At 46.3% G+C, this 21,324-nt stretch overlaps 1 long non-coding RNA gene across 1 annotated transcript; it reads right to left on the bottom strand.

Annotated features, from left to right (window-relative positions):
- Positions 1 to 11,544: 11,544 nt before the first annotated feature.
- LOC127469193 (uncharacterized) lies at positions 11,545 to 20,976 on the bottom strand. Its single transcript, XR_007903891.1, has 4 exons — positions 20,345 to 20,976; positions 18,366 to 18,552; positions 16,686 to 16,898; positions 11,545 to 12,042 (listed from the first exon to the last, which is right to left on the bottom strand). It is a non-coding gene; the product is annotated as an uncharacterized LOC127469193 (long non-coding RNA).
- Between the last annotated feature and the right edge of the window lie 348 nt (positions 20,977 to 21,324).

Below are 21,324 nucleotides of genomic sequence, written 5' to 3'. Positions count from 1 at the left end.
ACAGGCTGGAAACCAAGGAGCTCCAGGGGGTCAAGGGGCTGCTGATCCCTGGGGCTCTGCTTTGTTTTCTTCCAGGAGGCTATAGCAGGGAGAAATGCTGGTGGAAAGCTCTGAGCTTTGCACTGCTGACTAAAATCTTCTGCATGTGACTCTGTCCCATCTGCCACAAAGGACTGTTCACATTTTCCATTCTTGACTCTATGTGGCTGCTCTGAACATCCCAGGTTATCTGTGCACAAACCAACTGCCTTTCCTACTGCTTGGCTCTTGATAGCTGACCAGCCTTCATCACTGCTCAGTGCCCATGCCAGGGTCACTAAGGCAGTTAGCACAGTGTTAAGATACATTTATTTTTTCTTTTGGGAGCCCAGTAGGTAAGAGTTCGGATTCTCCCTCTCTCAGGAGGTTCCTGACTCCGCAGTGGATCTTCAGAGGTAGGAGCACTGCAGAAGTCCTGAGTATCCTGGAGCTCCCATACAGCACAGGAAAAACCTATTATGGGAAAGCTGCTAATAGCAGAGGTAAGCTCTTATCCACATTTTCCACTGGTGTTACAGACTCTGGAGAATCAGCTTGTTTCAGCCAGGTTCCCAAACTGCTTTTTGTGTTTATCCAAAACAAGCCTGTGCATTGACATTTCCTATCCCAAAATTGTCTAACCAAATTAAAGGAATGAACCCAGTTGCCCAGATGCTACTCCATTATGCTTCTACAACTGGAGTGGGGCCAGAACACAACCCCAGCTCAACTTCCCTCTTCTCCCCCAAAAAGGGCCATATGAGGACACTGAAGCTCAGTCCAGATCTAACTTTCACAGCCAACCCCTTTCTATGTGGTGAGTAAAATCCTAATGCAGAAAGCTTTAAAGCAGTTCAGAAACGTGGCCATGTGTAACTGTTGGGCATTTGACCGGTAGGGTTCATAATGCTGTTCAGTTTGGACTATTTGGGTTACAGAAATCCATCCCATAAGGATGGTCTGTCACTTGCATGTCTTCATGTTGACTTAAAGTTGGGCCCTTTCGTTTTGCATGCTTTCTCGCTTTCCAAGGCATGTGTGTTGCTCTTCTAGCCATCTCCTTATGGTGATGAGACTCAGGGCCACACATTCTGTAATCTGGGATTTTCACAGCTGCTGCTCTTTGGAATGGTTGCAAGAGGTGCTGAGTTGGGTGGGATGACCTGTTGCTCTCAGGTTTATTTCTTTAGAGCATCTCTAACAAGAAAGACTGTAAGATATATAATTAAAATACTTCTAGATTACCAAGTCTTGTCTTGTCAAACTTCTTGTTATGACTCCTTGTGAATGTGACATTTGTGAGCTGTTTTACCACAGCTTTTAATCACTTTTTGGTGAGAAAAGAAGTTACATAATTCAAGCTTTTCCTTCTTCCTTCTCTTTTTTGCACTCAAATTTACCATATTTGCAGATAAACTGTGCCTATGTCAGCAGCTGGTGTGGCGCAGCAGGAAGCAGATCCACAGAGGTGGCTGTTTTGTGCCAAGGACTTGGTATGTCAGGGGATTTACACCAGTTCACTGGTTTGCCTCAGTTCTGATTCCCAGGGACCAGACGCTCATTAGAGGCTGGAGTGCAGGAGTTATGCTCCTGGGGTCCATCTCCTGGTTTCCTTTCACTCAAAGGGAATTCAGTTTAAAAATTGCTCCCTGACATAAAGCAAAATGTGGCAAGTGGGACAAACAGGGCATGTGCCTCATGAACTCACTCCTGATGCAAACTAAAGCAAGGACATAGAAAGACCTGTCAAGAGACCTTGGCCAGAGACATCACTTGAGGTCCCACATGGTTTGTATGTGTGGCAAATGAGTCAGTTCGTTGGCTAGTGAAATAGCTGTTTTTCTTGTCTGAGCAGCTCTCTTACTCTTTTTTGGATATAGCTGCTAATCTATTCTTCTCCCCTCGTACACTTCCCCAGCCTTCCCTTTTGCCAAACCCTCACTAAGCATATATATGTGTGTGTGTGTGTGTGTAGGCAGTCATGTCTGCTGCCGGGATTTCCTCCCAAACAATACCTGTTGTGCTGGCCACAGCGGTTCTCTTGGTTCCCATGCTCAGAGCAGTTTGAGTTTCCTGCTGGCTCAGCAGCAAGACTTTCAGGGCTTTTTATACTTATTCTTCTTTGGGAGCCAAGCGGAGGAGCGCAGTTTGCCTGTGAATAGTGAGCTGGCTGGGCAGGCAGCAGGAAGCTTGCATACTAAACCGTGTGAACTTTGAGGAGGGGAGGAAGGGGGCTGGGGGCTGCTGGCTGGGCTTCACGAGGCGTTTGCTGCAGCCCTCTGCCTTATAAACTCATCATCTCAGCATAGGCATGCTCTTCGCCAAAGGAACAATAATATCTGTAAAATGGCAGTGGAAAGAAGTGAGAGAGAGGAAAATGGAGTTATAGAGAAAACAGGAGGAGGGATTGGAAAGTGGAGAAGAGTGAGGAGGCTTGGGTTTTAATTATTCATATGAAACCTTGTGCATGGGTTCCCTACACATAGAGATGCCACTGCACTACTGGGCTCACAGGCCCTCTTGTTCACTCCCTTGCTGCCACGACAGTGGCCACACCATCTTCTTTGGGTAGGGGCAGCTTTTCTGTATTTCTCAGACAAAGCCAAAAGCAGAGAAATTAAAGCATACTTCTCTCTTCCCCCCTGTGCACCCCTTTCTGTTGCTGTCAGCAAAAATTAATAAGTGGGTTCCCATTCACAAGGACCAGGAATCATGGCGTGTCTATGAAAGAGTGGTTTGAAGAGCAGCACTGTGAAACACCAGTGCCTGCTTGTCAGTCACAGGCAAAATCATCCCTGGAACAGGGAGACAGGTGTTTTGTCAGCTGCTGTGGCTCTGCTGCAGATGCAAGCATGCTGGGGGCATTCTTGGGAAAGAGTGGGAGGCGGGAAGGGAAGGGACCTATCTGCCTGCAGACCTGTTCCCTGCTACCTACTCATGTCTGCATAAACAAATGGGGAATAGGTTGTGCCTGTGCTTTGAAAATGGAGTGGCAGAGGATCACACATACTGCACAGATGCTTCCTGAGCAAGAGTGGCCTGATAGAGGTATGGTGCCATGGTGTGTACTGGTGGGATGGCCCTGTGCAGGGAGAGCCTCTGTGTGTGTGTGATGTAGAAGTGGAAATGCTCAGCAGAGTGACAGACTGAGAGAGGGGGTGAGGCTCAGCTTGGTTAGTTCATGCCGTAGCGTCATTGTGAAGTGATGAGACCTTCCTGACCTGATCTGAAATAACAACGACTCACAGCTTTCCCTTTTTTTGATAGCACCCTTCACTGAGGGTGCCCATTACTCCAGGCTCTAAATAATCCACAGATGCACGATAAACCCGAAAAGCTGGGGCCCTTGCTCCCCTACCCAGCTCAGCAGCACTCTGTGCCTGGCTCCCAACTGAGCCCTGAGCAATGCAACAGGTATACTTGGCACCTGCATCCCCATGGTGCCCCTGTAGAATGAGTAGCCTTCTCCAGAGGTCTATGAGTGCTGGGAAAAGGGGGAGATACAGCTCCAGATCCCAGAGTGGGCTCATGGAGATCCAGTGGAGATCCTAGGGGAGATTCACCTGCCAAGCTCATTTAGCCTCTGCCCAGGCAGCTTGTGGCAGAGCACAGGCACCTCCAAAGGAAGCAAATCTCTTCACCACAGTCTTCTTAGAAAGTACAAAAGCATTCACAAATTTGGGGAAATTACCATCAAATTCATGCATTTTCTGTTTCTCCCCTCCTGACTCAGCAGAAGCTCAGTTTAAATTACACGTACTTGATGACCTTGATGCCTCTGTCTGTTTTTAAGGCTATCCAACATTTCTTATAAGACCAAATATTTAGTTGCTTGTAAACCCCGAAAATGTTATCTGTCTACTGCTTAGCTGGTTTTTTCTGTTCTGAGTATCTGTCTCAGGCTGAATGCATCTGGGAAGCTTCAGCAAAAAATGTTTTTACTTGCTTACAAGAAAGAGATGAGAGAAACAATTTTTTTTCTTCATATTCAAACATGTTCTTAAAGTGATCTGTTGAGAAACTCTAGCACTTTCTGCCTCTGAGGAAGAGGCTTGAAATTTGGCAGATATCAGGAACGCACCTTTGGTTGTTTTTCATGGGGGAAAAAAATAAGTTGAACTGAGAAACCTTAGGAAATAAAAGAAGCCTCAGATCTCAGACACTCAACAGAAACTTCTTAAGAGTTAGAATCTGAATTCTCTGAAGACACTTGCTCAGTGGAAACTTGTTCAAATCCTGTGGCTAAATCACAGACGATGGTGTGGCCGGCACAGAGCAGCCTCCTGCTGCAGGTGCAGAGCAGCAGCTCTTTGACCTTGTTTTTCTGTGCTGGCAGGGTCACTGTAGTGCTGGAGATACTCTTGGATGTGCTCCTTTGCCAACACTTAAATGAACATGCAGGAAGGCTGATGTTGACTAGGGCTGGACCTGGCCGAGGGAGGAAGGGAAGGAGAGAGGGAGCCCTACTGCAGCACAAGGGCTGAGGACCCCCTGCCTGGAGAGGGGAACTAATGACAGGTGTTGAAGTAGATGTGGGAGCAGGACCAAAGCAGAAGACAGGCTGAAAGGACCAGGAGGGGCAGGAGGAGTCAGATTTGGGAATATATCTCCTCACCAGATCATACCTCCTGCAGAACCTGGGACACAGCCAACCCAGGGATTTCTGTAGCACAGTAGGTGTCTGTTGTCAGCAAATATTTGGGGAAGCTATTGGTGCAGGCTGTGGATGAGTTCTGCCTGCTCCCTCAGCAGAGGCTGTAGGGCTATCAGTATTCCCAGCTACTCTGCTTTTCAAGCATGATGGAATTAACAGCTGAGAATAAGCGCCAGTTCTGCCAGTGAGTCATGCGGTAGACAGTATGATGCCACATGATGGGATTCCTGCATTTTTATTTCAGTTTGCCATCTGCAAATCAAGGAAATGACACAAATTTGACGTAGATTGAAAGTATGGGAAGCTTGTAGGGTCAAGCACTGGACAGCTAGAAACGCCTGATTTAACACTGCCCTTGCCACCTGAGTCTCATCTGCACAGGCATCATGATAGGGCTGCTTTTAGCTACAGGATCAAATGCCCATGTAAATATTTGGTTTTCCCCACAACAGCTCTACCTCTTTTAATACCCAGGGCAGACAGTTCTCGGCAAGGGAGTGGAGGCTGTATGGGGAAAGGTCTTTGTCCTGCCTCCTTGCAGCTGTGCAGGACGGGAGGATCCCTGCTTCACCTTCAGGCCACAGCAGACTCCAGCTGTCAGCATTGGGGATGGTAGGCAGCACCTGTGTCCCTGGCCTACAGCAAGGCCAAAACAGATGGAGTCCTCAGTTAAATTATCTACCAAATTCAAACAAACCCCCATGAGGCAGGTGCAGAGTGAAACCTTGTATAACTTGTAACTTGACCACAAATGAGAAAACCTAGGACCCTTGCGAAGGCACATCCTCCTTCCCCGATTCTGTCTATCAGTATCAGCCTCTGAAGATAGACATGTTTAATCTCTTGATTTGAACAGAGCAAGCTAACATATATCTTCCTAATCTTATTCTAGGAGGCGGTTGAATTATTTTAGCTAAAATTCACCAAAAGAGGCTGCCTGAGGCAGACATCCAGCATGGTGTATTTGAGCTTGAGCGAGTCATCATTAATGGGAAGAGTTAAACAAATGCAGACAGCGCTCACAGGGGGAAATGAGAAACTTTGCCTCTGTGGATGGCCACACCAGAAAACATGTACATGAGCACATGAAATCTTGCTGCTACGCATCGGGTTAGCTGATTGCTACAGGCAAATACCTGAGCTTGTAATGTGGCATTTGCAGGCTCCAGGTGTGGACTGGCTGTTTTACAGACTTACTGGACTTCGTGTTTTGCTGATGAATCAAATGTATTTGAGTGATGGTGAAGCATGAGAGAAACACTTTGGATTTCTCTTTCCCTGCAGGAGGCAGAGGTGCAGAGGGATGGTAATGCTGGCCCTTACCTGCTGATGTGCAGCACACATGACATGTGTGGCAGGTTGCTTTGCAGAAAGATGTTGCTATAGTGGCTCTGAGCACTCCTGGGTGCTCACCTGACAACCTCTACACCAACAGAGGTTGGAAGGGGGGTTGGAAGGGGATTGGAGGTTGTAGGGGGTTGTAGGGGGTTGTAGGGGGCTGGAAGGGCTGTGAAGGTCAGCAGCAGCAGGTTAGCAGTTCTTACTGCCAGTCTGCATTTTCCCTTTCTGCAGGAAAAGGTATTTTCCTTTCTTGTTACGCTTTATCTAGAGCTGTGTAAACAGTGCTCTCTCCTTGATGTTGACACCTTCAAATGATTTTATCTTCTTCGTAGGGGTTTACTTATCCAAACTGTACTATTTAGTTATTTAATCTTCCCTTTAGTTATTTGATTGTTGTTCATTGTTGAATTCTTTCCAATATGATGTCTCCTTGACACACGAATGCCTGCATTTGCTTTCTCTGTTCAGAGGATGGCTCAGACTCAGCAATACCCTGCAGAGAGAAGCCATCTCCCTTCTCTTCTGTGATACAATGTTCTTCACCTCTCTGCAGGTCAAAATCAGACCCTCTCATTTTATAAACCAGCATCTAGTTTGCTACTCCCTCTTATCCATTTGCTAGGCCCCTTTCAGCAACTGCCATGGGTTATTTTTCTGAATGTTTCCTGGCATTGCCCATGTCCTAGTCAGGAGCTGTTAATTGCTGTTTTCCTTTCCAATCCCCCATTTCACAGATTTTTTTGTGAGTTTGAAATCATAACTAGAGACTGAAGTTCATGCACTCTTCCTCATTGCTGCATCCAAAATGACCCTGTAAAAAAAGGAAAAAAAAAGAAATGTTTTACATTTTCATAATTCATAATGATATCTTTCCATTCACAGCCACACTGGATACTCCCTGGGGTCTGAGCAGGCTGACAGTTTGGTTGCATGGAAAGAGAGTGGCATTAAAATGGTGAGCAAGGCTCCTCTGGAGAAGTTCAGTCCTTGGTTATTCTCAGCACTAATGTATTCTGCTGAAACTCATGCAGAGGTTTTAAGAGCTAATTGTTTGGATAGGTATATATGCTTTGGAATGGTGTATGCACTTTGTGTGTGCAGGTGACATTTCATTTTTATATTCAGTGTACATTAGGACGTGAAAAGACCCAATTTCAACCTAATCTGCAAATGACACCTAACACCAACCTGTGTGAAACATGCACTACCTGAAGAGCATTTACTAGGATGTCTGTGCAGATTTCATCTTTCTTATGAAACCTTATTGACTATTTCTTCTCTGCAGGCATTAGAAGTGGAAATAGAATGGGGTTTGTACCTAACCTCATAAACAGGGAAAGGGGGGAACAAAAGGTCTTTGTCAGTGTAGCTCCCCAGTACATTGCGTTAAACCAGCAGTGAGCTGGAAGCTTCTCCAAAGCTGTGGAGCAAAATGTCCCACTCTGTTTGCCTGTGGGTCATGAGTTGTTTTTTCTGCTTTTGAGATCTGAACTCTTCAAAACTTTGTCTTGTATGGATAAACAAAAGCTAGCTACAGCCTATGGAGAGACCTGGAAACCATTAGGTGCAGAAACATCACAGGACTCCAAAAATGAATTCAGACTTATTTTTAACTGAAAATAATATATACTTTTAAAGGGCAGAACATGGAAATACAATCATAATGGTCGCTATCAGGAGCTGCTGGCAGTTTGTCTGAACAGAAAAGTCCTTTTCTTGGAGATTTCTGCTACCCCTCAGGCTTCTGTCCATTTCTGTGTTGTTACTTGCAGTGTTTAAGCATCATTAAGTTTAAATGCATAAATTTTCTTTGGCTATTCAACCCTAGCCACTTTTGGGAAGGAATTGGCCAGAATCCCTGAACCTAAAATAATCAAACATCTGTCTTCCTATTAAAAAAGCTGCCATTTATCTGGCAAGCAGTGAAAAATGGAATAGGTAACTCAGTATAAGCATCATTTGAGAGACTTGTTGTTGCAAAACCAGGGAAGTGACTTGCACATAAGCAGATGGTACCTTTGCCAATACCCAGGTAGTTACATGGCATGTCAGTATATTTGGTTTCTTAACATGTGTTACTTTTATTTTCAGTCTCTTGGTTTCTATCACCCTCTTTAGAAATACTCCAGCCACAACTTGTAACCTTTACAGGATCATCCAAGGAGCATGGCCTTTCAGACACTGCTTTTGAGAATATTTATTGTGCTTCAGGAGAAGTTGTCTTTGTTTTGAGATTGTTCTGGGCATGAGAAATAAAAATTAAAATGGAGATGGTGGCCAGCACAAAGAACCAAACAAAATAATTTTAATGAATTTCCATACGTGCCAATCCACCCTCCCCTGCAGGAAAAACAACTCTCAGATGAATGAAGCATATGGCACAGAAGATGGAGTGCCAATGCCAAGTTTGTCTTTGCCTTAGCAGAACTCTCTGCAAAATGCTGAAGTTGCAGATCTTCTAAATATGCTCATTGAGAGAAAGGGGAAGGCCTACTCCTAATGCCTTTTCAGTTGGGATTATGCACTCTCACTATTTAAATCCTCATTTGGTAGGAAATTATTGTGGGTGCAGTGCTACTTACAATGTTCAAACTACCTGCCATGGAGAGCAGTGCACGTTGCAGCAGCAAAGAAAACCCATCAATGAGGTGGGCTAAATATTTGAGAAGGATCTGAAACCCACACTAACCTGCCTTCTGCATGCATGTGACGACTGCCCTTTTGGCAAGCAGGCATACTTGCTGCTGTGTGGTTAGACCCCCTGTTCCTGGCCATGGTTTGTTATCCAGTTGGTGTTTATATTGCCGGGAATATTTAAGGACATGATTTTATTCGAGCTGTCCATAAGTGAGGCATTCAGTGTAAGTCCCCTCATCATGAGTTGTTCTACAGTTAGCAGAGAGACAGTCATCTCTCCCCCACACAGGTTTTTTATTCTAAAATAGGTGTGGAGTGCTGTGTAAGCTCTTTCCATAAGCTCAGAGAAAACCTTCAACCTCAGCTAAGCCTGTGTTCAGCCATTACAGGTCTGTCTACTCTCAGCTTAGCCCCATCAAGGGAGGCTCTGGGAGGACAGGTTGCTGATGGGTCCTGATGTGGCACAGGTAAATAGAATGTCACCACCAACCTGCTCTGCTCTCTTCTGAAGGATGTAGGATACTGGAGGAACTTCAAGTAGCTGTCAGCAGTACACTTCTCCATGGTTGGCTAACAGCTAAAGATGGAGTGTCTAAATTAAGAAGTTAAGCATTTAAAGCCTTTATTGAACCCATCTCTGTGGGGACTGAAGCTGAGCAGACTTATATGTAAGGAAAAAATCTCCTGCTGTTTTACTTTAATCTTTCAGACAGCTATGGAAACGTTTGTGTTGTGTACTCTTACATATGTGTTTCTTCTATAGGTGCTCTCAGACCCAGGAGATGAGGCCATTGTTTTACCTGAACACATGCCATGGGGGCACACCATGGGTTGGGTGAGGGATGCTGCTCTCCCAGGACCTCTTGCAACACATTGTCTTGGAGATGTTTCATAAGGCAGGGACGAATTCCCCCCCTTTGGACATGTGTCGCCTCCCACAGTGGGTAAGCAATGCCTCTGTTTCCAGGAAGTAGAAGATACCTGACACAGTGATGAAATTAATGGGCCAAGAAGCTCTTTTGTTTAAATGAATGCTGGGAGATGCAGCAGTAGACTTGATTTTTACATGGTTAATGTTCCCAATCCTCTTTTTAGTCCTCTCATGGCAACTGTGTACTTTGCAGCTCAAAGTCACATGAATCTCTGCTCAGCAGAAATGTAAATGTTTTGATAAAACTGTTCTTAACAAGTTTAATTCATTTAATCAGCTTGATTAACTGCAGAGCTTTATCGTCTTTAATTGGGTAGGATTTGCTATAAATTAACACTTTTTGTAATTTTATGAAGAATGTGGCAGTGTGCAGGATCTTGCTGCCTTGGCGGTGGCACGGGAGGTGCCTGTCTCTGGCACCCAGCTGTTCCCCTGCAGCCTCATGTGTTTTAGAGCCCTGGAGACCATTGGGTGCTGAGCCTGCCCGCAAGGCCAGGCAGATGCTGGTCAAGGGGCAGGATGGACATGTAGCTGGAAGTGTCTCAACAGATACTATTTCTTTTCTCTGTGTTTGCATCTTCTAGATGATTAATCATCCCTTCCAGTAAAAATGCAGCACACCTCTTCTTCCAACAAATCCCACAGAAAGCAAGCACAGTTGTCCACAACAGCCCCCTCCTTGTTTTGGTTCATAACCAGCCTCAGCCTGCAATGAGATTTCAAAGGCTGGCTGAGCAAAGTCCCCAGGTTTATGAGTAGAAAGAGGAAAAAAAGAGATGATCAGAAGATCTCATCTTGAGTGCACATCCCAACTGGTCTTTCCTGTCTTCTATTTAATATAGCAGACAGAAAGGCTGTAAAATATGTCCAGCTGGAAAGAAGATAATTTTGTTTTACTCTGTCCAGTCTCATTTTTCAGAACTGAATATCCAGTTTTGTACCTGTGTGAAACCTCCCAGGCCCTGGAGGCATAGTATTAGTTTTTTTAAATAGGCAGTTTATTGTCCACATTACGTTTTTCCGTGCCTTTTGCTCAGTATCCCAGATTAGAGAAACAAAGGAGAGAGTGGAAACAAATGAACTATCCCCTTAAATTTAAGAGTCTGCCCAAAGCCCTGGAGCAGGCAGAGCATCGACACAGTGTCTGCTCTGGTGGGTTTGCTCTTGGCTTGGCAAACACTGTTCTCCCTCCCACTGCTGTGCTGCAGAGCTGCTGTGCAGCGGGTCCCAGGGGCCTTCCCATCAAAATGCATGGGCAGAAAAACATGGTTTTGCAGCTCTCCTCAGACAGCTTTGCACTTTTACTCCTGTCTGACTCTGAGTTGGAATGGTCCCTGAGAAAACTGTGTATTTCACAAGAAAGGAAGGTTTTTCATCCTTTCCTAGAACTTCCATGGTCTTTCTGCGTGCATGGCTCTCACAGGCCACTGTGATGCAAGAGGAGGCATTTCTAACAGCAAACAACCCAGTTCCTCTTTCACCTTTGACATTTCTACATTTTGACATTTGACGCTTTTTTTGCTTTTTTCTTTTTTTTTTTCCACAGACTAAACACTCACATGTCATATCCTGTTCGAGGAGTTGTTTTAATGGATGTGTTGCCAACAAAGACACTTGGGTTTCGATGGCTGATCCTTTGCAATTGTAACGGCATTTAATGAAAGGTTTTGTCTTTGGAAGGACAAAATATCCTTTATCCAGCTTCAACTTTTGAAAGAAACACCACAAATATTTTTGGATTGGATGTGAAATGTTGTGTAAATTCTGTAATACCAAGGGAGAAAATATGTCCTTTCCTTATTAACAAACTGTATATCAAAACAAGAGTGCTTAAAGCCTAAATGGTTTTATACACAATGAATTCATCAGAGTTTTACATCCCCAGTAAGGGGAGTATTTAAATACAGACAAAATGTGCAAAAAGAATTTATATATGAAACTAAAGATATATTTGCGTGTTTGGTTGGTTTCTTTTTTAAATTAGATTTGGCTTTTCTTTTCAATTCCTCTTCTCTGAAGTTGCTTGCACTTTGAGGCTGTGCATCCTGAGCCCTGGAGGGCTCTGGCAGGAACAAGCAGGAACACAGGAGCCTTGAATGACTCTTCATAAAGGCAGAGATTCAGAGCTGTCCTTCAAAATTATTTCAGTTCACCATGCAGCTGCTGCAGCATATATTGGAGGCTGAGAAGGCCGCAGCTTACTGGTGTAGCCAGAGGAAGTGGCGAAAACCTCCATCAGTGTTCAGGATGCAGCATGGTTTGGGTGGCTTGGAAAAAGAAAGTTTTGTTGCCTGTTGCTGGATCCAAGGGCAAAGCAGCTAGATGTTGCTGATTACCTCCTGGGAGAAGTACCAGGTGACTGACGACTTTTAAATTGCTTTTTCATTGTGCTGTGTGAACTGCACATGGGGACTGGGCTGCACTGGAGGCTGTTGCATCACAGATCATGCTTTCAGCAGAGCTTTTAAAAAAAAAAAAAGTAAACGGTGTTATTTTCAGCCTGAACAGTGAGCAAATTCTCAGTATCTAAATGAGAACCCTTGAAGTAAGCTCCAGGTGCTGCAGGAAGTGGTGGAGGTGACTCAGTAAATGTCACACTTCCCTCCAAGTCAGTTCTGAAGTGGTATCCAGAAATAACATTTCATAGGCATCTGGCTGTTTGAGATGGCCCTGCTTTTTCATGGAATTCCACACTAGTGCTACCTGGGACCTTCAGGATTTTACACCCCCTTTTTTTGCCACAAATATTGACATTTATCTTCCTCTCTTTATTCTTCACTCTAAAGACAGAGATATGACAAGTCCTGAAGGTGTTGGCCATGCTGTCAGCTGCCCCAGCTAGTGGAGAGGGACAACACTCCTGGAGCCTGGCTGTGGCTGCTTGTGCCTGGGAGAGAGCTCTAAGGAGGTGCAGAGTAGCAGCATGCTGTACCTCATGCTGGCAGTAAGATCACTCTGGAGCCCCTTGCCTTAGCATGAACTGTCACCTCCTGCTTTCACAATGATGGGGTTTCATATCCTTTCTGGAGCTGCCTGGGCTGCAGGCCAGCCCGCCCAACTGCCTTCTCCCAGAGGAGCCTGGGGCTGAGCTGGATGCCCCTGCTGCACCACCTCCACTCCCATGTGCAGGCCTTTCCTCAGCTGTGGGTTGAGGAGCACCTCTCTCCTCTGTCACCACAGCCTGTTGGAGCACAGTGTGGGCTGGGAATGGAAATGGGGATGACGTGGGATGGCGGGGAAAACTTTGTTCTGTCCCTTGGGATCCCAGGGAGCGGCTGTCACTGTGCCCACCCTCCTCTGCAGCATTTGTAAGCACATTGTTCTAAACATATTTCCCCTCCTTCCTCTTCTCAGCCAGCACCCTCTGTGCTTGTGCCTTGTGTCAGGATGCCTTGTCCACCTAAGTTGCTCATACAAATCCCTTAGCATTTGGTAAGAGTGGCAATGGGGCTCTTCCACTCCCGTGCCCAGGGCAGATGGATGAGCTGGAAGTCCCTGCGTTACTGGCTCAGTTCAGGCTGGAGATGCCCTTTTGAGCAAATGTCCTGGTTGCTCCCACACACTCCACTTCTGTTCACCTTGTGGGGTGACCTCGCAGTATATAGGCTGGGTTTCTGGTGGAGGAGACTAAACTGGAAAATGCTCCCCAGAAACACCCCATCTGCTTCCCAGCTCAGTTCATTGAGCCAAACTGCAGCTAGTCTGATGCAACCCCTCCTAAAAGATGTGCTACATGGGTGTAATATCCTCAGTCCCAAGTGCTTTGCCCTACCGATCTGCTCCTGTTGGACTGCATGACTTGCTCTCACAGCCTCAGCCCTTAGGACTGTTGCTGAGGTAAGGGAGCAAACCTGAGCTCTCTTGGTAGTGGCCACAGCCTAACGTTTTTTTGGATGTTATAGACTGAAATTGGTACTGGGCAACTTTGACACACCAAAGTGTCAACCACAGCAGTTCAGCAGTGTTGGCAGAAATCCACAGTGCCTGGACAAGGCAGATAGGTGGGATGGGAACCATAATTGCCCCAGAGCGAGTCCTTGGGGTCTTTGTCTTCAGTTCTCTGCTGGAAATGGGGGTCACTACATTTCTGTACCTGACTGGGGTATGACGGGGGTCAGAGGGATCTTGTTGTCCTTGAAAGACCCAGGGGCACTACAGTGAGGGGCACTACAGAGGCACTTGGGTGGCAGCACCCCCTCAACCATGTCTCCATGCCATGCCTGTGATCTCCAAACTGGATGCAGAGGTACAGGAGGCTAGACAAAAGGCACAGACGTCATGGGACAGGTTTTGTTTCTGAACACTCAAACATCACAGGTTTCTGTCTGCACGTCATTTTAGCCCTGTAAGCGCAGAAAAAGGGGGCTGCTTTGCTTCTCAATTATACTGAGGGGATTGTGTGTGTCCTCATTATGCATTGTGTTTCCTAGCACAGAAAACATGTTTTCAGGGCTTCTGTTACTCTGCTTCAAAAATTCCTACCTTTTTTTTTGACTTAGATGAAGCAACCCTTTGGAGAATGATGTCACCTGAACCTCAAAAACTCAGAAGTTTTTGATCATGAGTTTTGGATGGCTTCAGGGTCAAGCTTGCTGATTTACAAAGTGTACACACACACTCTTCAAAACTTGTAAAATATGGAAGCAATTTGTGTATGCTTGGGAGTGGTGCTCACAGGCTTGAAGTTTTGGGCTTTTTTGCTGTGTCTTTACAATTTCTGAGTCTCTGGGGATTTTTACTGTTTCTTTCAAGCAGACACAAACGGCTTATGTGGATCACAAGGCCTGGCCCTTTGAGTTGGGAGTAGGTAGCTCTGAGAACTGATCAGCCCTAAAAGCAGCTTCTTGTGCAGACCCTTCTCAGTTTTCCCTGGGAAGGAGCCAGCACAGAGCACCCTGCCTGCTTCTGAGAGCCCATCCGAGACCATGGCCTTACGCTCTCCAAACTGCTGTAATACCAGGGTCGCACTTGTATCCTTTCCAAGCAGTGATGGCAGCCGTAGTCACAGGAAGACAACAGCTGAGTTCGCAGGCTTGGCAGCCCCTGAGTGGTGGGGCAGGCTGTGCCTCTCTGACCTTTACAGTGGGGTCAGCCCTGCAAGCTGGCCAGCTCAGCTCCCCCTCTGCTGTGGCTGCTAGGGGGGCAGAGCCAAAATGTCCAGGCAGATTTCCCTGAAAAGGTCAAAGTGGTGCAGCTCGGTGGTGCTGGCAGAAGGGGATTTCAGCTTCATTTGTGGGACAACAGCTGTGAGCTGTGAGCTCACCCTGGACCCTGGTATTGGCTGTGGGGGGACCCCAGCTGCTGCTCAGCCCAACGTTGGCATTTTTGGGTCTGGAGGGGCACCCTGGCATTGCACACAGCTCGCTGGGGGCCTGGCAGCCGCAGTTTCCTGCCTGCTGGTGCAGGGGGTGATTCAGAGCTGCTCAGCAGGGCAGCATAGCGGAGAAACACAAAATGCCCCTCAGTAGGCAGGCACAGGCGTGGGAGCAGGGCTGGGGGGCGCACTAGTGCCCAGGCTGGCACGATAGCACAAGCCCAGGACATGTTGTGGGAAGTGGTGCAGGGCCAGCTGTCCTTGCACTGGATCACTGTTTACATCAATCCTCCCAAAACCCAGGCAGCACTTGCATGCACTGGCCCTCACCAGGTGGCTGTGAACCATCCCCAAGCATTTCTGCTGGACATTAGCAGAGCTGTGGACTGTGGGTGATATGAGCTGTGCCTGCTGCCTCCCTTACAGGTGCGAGGCTACTTAAGCAGCACTTTGCGTAGTTTCTCAAAGGGAAGGATTTGGCAACACAGAAAAGGAGAAATGCAAACTTTTTCCTTTTTTTTTTTTTTTTTCTAGGGAAGCCACAGGCTTACGAAGTCACCATTCATTTTTGCAGCCAAAGCAGCTGCACACAGCAGATTTGGTGACCGGACGCTGCGGTCTGGTTGTGTGTGTAGTTGATGCAAAGCTTGGAGAATAATAAACACAAGCTTCCCCGAGCAGGGCACGTCCGTTATTGCGTGCACGCTGTAATTCAGGAACTAGCAGATGTCTGAGCTTCGTGCCCAGCCTGACAGAGACATAGGAAGGGAACTGGTTCAGGGTTTGTGCACAGCTGCGCTGGTCAGATGACTCTGTCAGCTGAACCTGCCTCCGAATCAGGCCTGATTTATCATAGCAGGGACTCTGACCTTTGTCTGGTCACAAAAATACCATCTTGGAAAGCTATCTGAAGGCTTTATAAAGAAGGAGAGTGATGGTAATAATAGTTCAGGGGCGTCCCTGTAAAGGACTCTTTGCCTGCCGGCTGTGATGTGCAGCTTTCTCCCTCTCCGTGTCTCTCACCAGGGCTAGTGAGAGGCAATCATAAAAGGCTTGTCTCATGGGATGGTTAACATTTTTGCTTGCATTTGTCTGGAGATAATGGGGCATTGCTCTGCCTGGTTGTCTCATTCCCACCTTCAGGCAAGTGCACCTTCAGGTCCACCTTCAACCTTGCCTGCAGTGTGAGTGGCTCAGACCCATGACCAGCCCATAGCTCTTTGGTGGCCAGAGTGACAGGAGTTGGCAGCTGCCTTTGATCCTGTGCCACAAAACCAGTATACGTGGACAACCTCAGCGCAAGCTGAGCAGGCTGGGCTATGTTTCTCACCATCAGGGCCACCTTGCTTGGAACTGAAAACCTGCTCTCATGTGGCAGGGCAGCCAAAGGCTGTCTGAAGATAGCTCTGCAGGTCAGCCTGACCTGGGCTTGACCACATTTCCAAATATAGCTGAAAAAGAGAACTGGAGAAACCTGTGGATTTCCTTTCAACCTCATCTGCCGTGGCTGGGCACATTGTGCTGCAGGCTGTTGTGGCCACAATTAAGTTGTTAAAATGCTCAGTTGGAGAGCCCAAAGCTGTTTAGGCAGGGCTCTGGGGTGCCTTTCCTACTCTTTGGTGAGACCTTGAAAGAAAGCAGGCTGTTCCTTTTGGGTGTGAAAACGGGAGAGCGTTTTCTTTAAAATGAAAGTGCTGCTTAGTAGAGTTATGTATTCACCAATGTTCCTTTTCTTTCAAAGTCCAGAGCATAATTGTCTTTGCCTACTGTGTAAAGCAATAGGTACTTACCATTTGCAGAAAGAAGGGAGCATAGGTTGGTGGCTAAAACTCAGGAATGGCAACTTGGAGATATGAGCTCCATTCACCCCCAGGTACTGCCAATCTGAGGCATAATTAAGGATAGCTATTAATTCCTTCCATTTTTTTCTCCAAAATGTCCTGATGAAAGGTGCAAATGAATCCTGAAAGACACTGTTGTCAAAGGGACCTCAGCAGGCAACTCTGCAGAAAAGGAAAACGTTGTGCAATATTTACTTGTAAAAATCTGTGACTCGTTCCCCAAAGGCAGGAACACAAGGACTGCGGTGTTTGCAGCAAAGTCCAATCTGCAGCTGTGGCCCTGAGGGAATTACAGCTACTCCTGCCAAAAATTACTTGGTTCAAGACCTTTTCCTCAACCTTTACAGCATGTTAGGTTTCATACCTAATGACAAGCAGCAAAAATGCCCCTCAGAGCAGCAGGCAGAATACTACCAAGACGCATAGGTAACCATAGCAAAATCAGATCAGGATATGGAAGGACAAGAAGAATGTGCCAGTTGGTGATCACATAATTTGTTTGCAGTGATTCATGGTCTTCCACTTTCACAAATTCCCCTCAGCCTCCTGCACAAGGATGCACTGTCTGTCTCTGCAGTGTTCTGTGGAACAACTGTGTCTCTTGGCTTTCCTGGACAGTACTCTTCTCCCTCACCTGCTCTGGTGATCCTGCAACTCGACAATGCCTGCAGTGTCATTTCATTAATATATTAAATACATTTCATTAATACATTTAATGCTTCAGCGATATTTACTTAAGTCCTGTGGCCACACTTAGGAAAAAATTGCTCCTTTTACCAAGAGGAGCCAAATGGAATGGGTGTTTCATGAAAGCAACAAAAGTTTGGGAAGAGGGGAGAAGTCAACTGAGTGCAAACACTGATCGAAGCTGTTCTCTTGCTCAAAACAAACACTAAAAAAACTTGCTCAGTGGGTCATGATGAGCTCATTCAGTCCACTCAATTACTGGAAAAATCTTCCACTTTGAGGAGTATGCATGCGTCTGTGTTGAGTCAGAACCTGGCACAGCAGCTTCAGTACACATTTTTGTTATAAAAAAGTCCCCTTTGTCTTTTGCAACCCTAAAAAAATTCTGGCCCAAACACTTTCTATGTTTCACATTTTTGACACAGAAAATATGGGCACTGTAGTGTTATGTTTCACCAGGAAGGTGATGTCTTCAGACCTAGGTTAGATCTGTTTTCCTACCTGCAGCATCTCAGTGTTGTGCATCCTTTTATTTGCTGTCCAACCGCCTTTTATTAGATATACAATTAGTATGTATGAAAAGGCTGCAAGCATATATGATTGTACACAGAAATCACATTTTGAAAAGTGTGCTGAAAGCATAGCAGAATTCTTCTGCTGAACTTATTGGCATATTTTCAATGCAAAGCTGGCAGCTATTGTATAATGCCTCCAGCCTACAGTACAGGGGCCTCAGAGAAAATGATGTGTTAGTGAGACTGAGAAAACACAGTCACAGACACCACAGAGCTATACTGGGAAGGGCACAGCAGTTGCAGGGAGGGGTCGTGGACAAATGCGCTATTTCAAGCAAAATCTGAGAAGAGGATGTATTCTTAGCCGCAGGAAGAGAATGGTCTTAATCTGAATGGTTAATCATGTCACGTGAAGAGAAATACATACTGTAAGTCCTCATGATTTCTGTTTCCAACAGCTTTTTTCTCCTCTGAAATGACTTGCATGTAATTTGGTGCTGCTCATTTGCAACATAGCAGCATCTGCGCTCTGGCATTGTTGATGGAAAACTGGAGGTTCTCCGGGTGGTACGAGCCATGCTTCTGTCACAGAGTTAACCTCCATGTGTCTCTTTCTGGGAGACAGGCAGAGAGAGAGAAAGAGGGAAAAAAAATGTCCTGCTGACGTCAGTGAAGACCACACTGCGCTGGATAATATTACCGTGTACCTCAACCGCCCACTCCCTTTAATTTACTAGAAACTAAGCAAGCTGTTTTGAAACCCATTGCTTCCAGCGTGTTTGCACTGCTCTCCCTCGACCAAAGGCTATTAATTGTCAGGAGCTTGAAAGCTACCTGATTCCTTGTTCAAAGCACTGAGACAGAGGGGATTTCCATGAGTAATAATTTCAGTCTGTGCCTGTGCAGCGCACCGTAGGCTAGAGTAAATTGATCCAGCTGCTTGCAAGACTAGATGGAAAAGTGCCCGGGGGGCTGGGAGAACATCACCAGATGGAGCTGGATGCTGTTGTCATCACGTGGGGCTCCCCAGCTGCTGGGCATGCTCGGGCTTGACTTCCACCATGAGCAGGGAGGCTCAGCCTTCCTGTCTGTGCTGACTTGCAATGCGAGGCAAATTTGCCAGCACATGTTGCAATGTCTTCTCTTGTAATAAAAAGGATAATTTTAGATTAGCCAGAACTAGCTTTTTTTTTTTCCCTCTCTCTCTCTTTTCTTCCCTGCTCAATGTCCTCACTCCACTGACCCCAGTATTTTGTGCATGTATTTTGCTCAGCAGCAATCTTCTCTGTGACAGAGACCATAAAAGCTTCCGAGAGGCGAACTACTTCTACAAATAATAAAAACTGGCAGGATTAACCTGTAACCCGAGGCGATGAAAATATAGATTCCACTAGCCAGATGGCAGAGTTCAAAGATCCACTCACTTCCTGGTGGAGGTTGCACAATTTATTTTTTATTCTTGTTAAAAAGAAATAAGAAGTGAAAACATAGCAATAAAATGTGTACTGCTTGCTTCTCTGGTTTTAATCACATTTACTTTATACCTTTATATTTTGGTGTTAGAGATGTTAGGAAATACATTCTCTCTCCCTTCTGGAGCTGTTTACATCCTACTTGTTTTTTGGTTTTGGTGGGGTTTTTTTGTTGTTGTTATTTTCCTGGAATGTTTGTATGCTCAGTTCAATTTAGTCTATTGGAAGAAGAGCATTACATAGGAGGAAGTAATTAACATAGTAGGAATGCAATTCACTTATTTTTTAAATGAGCAATTTAATTAGAGTTGCAGGGAAAAGAGATAGCACCCTGGATTTGATGGCCGCATCTTTGCAGGAAAGCCCAGGGCTGGCAGCATGACAGCAGCAGCCCAGTGCAAGCTGGGCAAGAGCCAGGTGTGCTCAGAAGGTCTGAGGGCTGCCTGAGCCTCAGCTCTCTGGTGAGTTCATGGAGGGAGAGATCCATGTTGCAAACGAGGTGCTAAGCCATTAACGAGGTGGCCAGAGAAAGGGCTGCACCCCTATGGTGGGACAGGGGCAGCGGGGAAAGGCATCCCCCAGATGCTAGCACTGAATGCTGAGGATAAGAAATGAGGAGCAGAGGCTTTCCCTCCCCACTGCAGAGCAGCTAGCTTGGCAGGAGAAAGTAATTTTACATTTCCTGTGTCCCCCTACACAGGAGCATTTAAGTGGGACCTAGTTTATCCAGGGAGTGGCAGGAGCAGAGGTAGTGCCATGATGCCCCACCCATGCTGCATGCCCCATGCCCCACGCTCCCGTGGCAAGGTTGGCCAAGCAACACTTCTCGCAAACAACAAACCCACTCTGCTTCTTTATCTTCCCATTAGTCCCTACTGACTAAACCAACACATGCAGACAGTGTTGCAGCAAGGGGACCTTGCCACATCCCTACCGAATTGGCAGTAGTGAATGTATTGGAGAGAGAGGATGAGAGCATGTTAATCTGCGAGCAGCTCTTGGTTCTTCTTTCCCTGGACCGGGTCCTACAGCTTTCTTCACCAGCCAGGCATTAGCTGTGAGAAGAAAGGCTGCGAAGTGTGAGATTTAGATAAGCTCCTGTGTGCCCATCTATCGTGTAGCTGTCATGAAGTGTACACAGAGGTAAACGGCTCGGCCAGCAAATCGCAGAAGTGGGAGTGGAAGAATAAAGTTCATGGGTTGTTTTTGTGATGGTTTGTCCTCCCTCGCCCGCTGGGCCACTGATGAACACAGGATTTGAGCTGGTGGCAGGGATTTGGAGCAGGCTGCAGGTACCCTTCAGGAGAGCAGCACTGGGAGTTCCAGGCAGGGAGTTTATGATTAATTTTGCAGGCATTTATTGTGCAACGTGAGATGGCCACTGGCCAGCTCAGAAGTTAAGCCAGAAGATGACTGTCAAATGAAACTGTTACGTTTGGCAGATCTTTCCAAAGCTGCTGTGCAAAACAGGCATAGTGAAGCTGATTTCTGGATTTTCCAGACCCTCTGAACGGCATATTCTTGCAGAACAGTCTTCTTCATTTTCCCCATTTTGGCATAAGAATGTGTATGGCTTACAGGCTGCATGGATTTTAGGTCAGTATTTGTGTACAGGCAGCCCTCTCCGTGCCCTAACATTTACCTGCGAACCTCTCTGGTAATTCCCTGTTTAACAAACTTGCAAGGAACCAGCTCTACTTCAACTGGCTTTCTGAAAATAAAACTGTGTTTTCTTTGAAAAGCCTTTTCAGCCCAGATGAAGGGGGGGAGGAGATGAAAAAGCTGGTGGTGCGAAACGAGCTCTGCCCGTGCAAGCAGATTGCGATAGAAATTTCCCCCTTGTGTGGCTTACCCTGAGCTAAGGTCAGTCAGTTAACTCTGTTTGGACACCGTCTGGCATGAATACTTCAACGA

The sequence above is a fragment of the Manacus candei genome, unplaced genomic scaffold (genome assembly GCF_025592945.1).
Source record: "Manacus candei isolate 608988 ecotype Guabito, Panama unplaced genomic scaffold, ASM2559294v1 h1tg000017l, whole genome shotgun sequence".
NCBI classification, from domain to species: Eukaryota; Metazoa; Chordata; class Aves; order Passeriformes; family Pipridae; genus Manacus; species Manacus candei.
Note: the sequence above shows the minus strand (reverse complement) of the source record. Positions and strands in the feature narration are given on the sequence as shown.